The sequence below is a fragment of the Meriones unguiculatus genome (genome assembly GCF_030254825.1).
Source record: "Meriones unguiculatus strain TT.TT164.6M chromosome Y unlocalized genomic scaffold, Bangor_MerUng_6.1 ChrY_unordered_Scaffold_25, whole genome shotgun sequence".
In the NCBI taxonomy this organism is placed as follows: domain Eukaryota; kingdom Metazoa; phylum Chordata; class Mammalia; order Rodentia; family Muridae; genus Meriones; species Meriones unguiculatus.
The window spans coordinates 20,952,050-20,954,448 of record NW_026843710.1 but is presented as its reverse complement, the minus strand read 5'-3'; the positions used below and the strand labels follow the sequence as shown (position 1 = coordinate 20,954,448).

General features: G+C 38.3%; 1 non-coding gene across 1 annotated transcript; it reads left to right on the top strand.

Moving 5' to 3' along the window:
- The first annotated feature begins 1,737 nt into the window (after positions 1 to 1,737).
- On the top strand, positions 1,738 to 1,844 carry LOC132651840 (U6 spliceosomal RNA). Its single transcript, XR_009589400.1, has one exon. It is a non-coding gene; the product is annotated as a U6 spliceosomal RNA (small nuclear RNA).
- The last annotated feature ends 555 nt before the right edge of the window (positions 1,845 to 2,399 follow it).

Genomic DNA, 2,399 nt, shown 5'->3' with positions numbered 1-2,399 from the left:
AACATGATCAGAGTCTCAATGCCATGTCCCTTAAAGAAAACTGAGTTTGTCCTTGCTGTACCTTGGTACTACCCCCAAGAAGAAGTCATCACTCCTGAAGATCTCTATACTAATTCACCTTGATCACATTTTGTCTTATGTATTTTTATTGTAATTTGTTCACCTTGTATTCCCTCTGCTGCCTCCTCTCTCTTCTATTTCTACTCCCATCCACCTTCCCTCTTTTACCCCTAGGCCCTTCCTCCACTTCTTTAATAGATAGGTGAGGTCCTCCTCACGCTTCTCTCTGAACCTACTTCATCAGGTCTCATTAAGGCTGGCTGCATCATCTTCCTCTTTGGCCTGATTTTCAGGGCATTGTTCTCCTTGTGTCCTCAATTGCCTGTACTTATGACTCTTCCTGCCTCCTCTCCTGAAGGCTTCTCAGAGCTCTGATGTGAGGGAGAATTTCATAGGAAAATCCCATTTAGACTTGTGTGTTTTAAGTTCTCTCACTGCACAATTATCAGACTGTGGGTCTCTGTATGCATTTTACTTACTTCACCCCAAATGATTTTTCCTGGCTCCATCCATTTGGCTGGAAATATCATGATGTCATTTTCTTAGCTGAATAATACTCCTTATGGAAATATTCAACATTTTTTTCCAAAGGAGATTGTCAGTCCTGTTCTTTAGAACTTGGAAGTTGCTGGGGAAAAAGGGAACCATTTAGGAGCCTGCCAAAGAGGGCCTCTGAAAGGCTGTGTCCTGAAGACTATCAGAGCAGACCCTGACACTTATGGCCAACTGTTGGGCAGAGTGCATGGTATCTAATAAAAGAAGTGGGAAATAGCAAGATCTGGAGAGGACCTGAGCTCCACGAGAAGAGCAACATAAACAAAAAATCTGAGCACAGCGGTCTTTTCTGAGATTCATACTATAACCAAATACCATGCATGGAAATAACCATGCACAGTTCAGTGTCCAAGTGGGTTCCATACTAAGGGTAACAGGGACTACCTCTGACATGAACTGATTGGCCTGCTCTTTGATCAACTCAATGTGATGGGGGAGCAGCCTTGCCAGGCCACATGGAAAGAGAATGCAGCCACTTCTGAAGAGATCAGAAGAGACTCAGATCAGAAGCAGGGAGAGAAAGACCTCCGATATCAGTGACTTGGGGAGAGTCATGTGTAGAGAATGGGATAAGAAGGAGTGGGGGCTTCAGGGAGGATAAAAGGGAATAAAGTGTAATTAATAAAATTTAAAATAAAAATATTAATATAATTCATTTTGGATTTATATTATAGGATAGTGTACTTTGAGGTTGATATGCCAAAGAAAGTTACCAGAGAGAATGGAGTCTCTGTCTCTAGGTCTCTGTCACTTTACATCTTTGTTTCTATTGTCTCCATCTCTCTATTTCTGAATCTGTCACTCTAGCTCTCTCTGTATCACTTTCAGTCTCCATTTCTCTTTCTGCTGCTTGTGAATCTCTCAGTTTTGGGAAGGATTAAAACAAGATGACTGCTTGCTGACGTGACATCATGGATGGTCTCTGTAAAAATATAAGCAGTGTTCCAATTAAATTCTTTTTGTTCAAAGATTTGTCTAGGTCAGGGAGCATTTTCACAGAAAATAATTCACCAACTGAGAACCTATCTGTGCATTTAATAAATAGTTATGGAATCTGTGACAGTGTGAAACTCAAGTCACAGACATGTGATTTTATTAATGACCACTTCAAAGAAATATGTAGTGCTCTCTTCAGGAGCACATATACTAAAGTTGGAACAATAGAGAGAATATTAGCAAGGCACATACACAAGGATGAGATCCAAATACGTGAAGCATTCCATTTTTTTCTTTTTTTAGAAATTAAGGAAAACACAAATAGAGGAATTTGTGGAAAGAAAGAACTTAGGGAAGAAAACAGGAACTACAGAGCTAAGCACAAGGAATAGGCTATAAGAGATGGAAGAAAGAATCTCAGGCGTGGATGATACAATGGAAGAAATCGATGTATCTGTCAAAGAAAATGTTAAATCTAAAAAAAATTCCTGACAAAGACCATGCAATAAATTCAAGACAACATAAAAAGACAAAACCTAAAAATAATAGGAATAGAGAAAAAAGATTCCCTCCTCCAAGGCCCAGAAAATATTTTCAACAAAATCAATGAAAAAATATTCCCCAACTTAAAGTAGAGGTCAATAAGAATACAAAAGGTATACAGAACACTCAATAAATTAGTTCAGAAAAAGAAAATAATCCTGCCACATAATAATCAAAACAGTAAATAAAAATACTAAAATCTGCAAGGGAAAAAGCCCAAATAACAAATAATATCAAATCCATTAGAATCACACCTGACTTTTCAACAGAAACTATGAAAGCTAGAAGGCATGGATGAATATCAT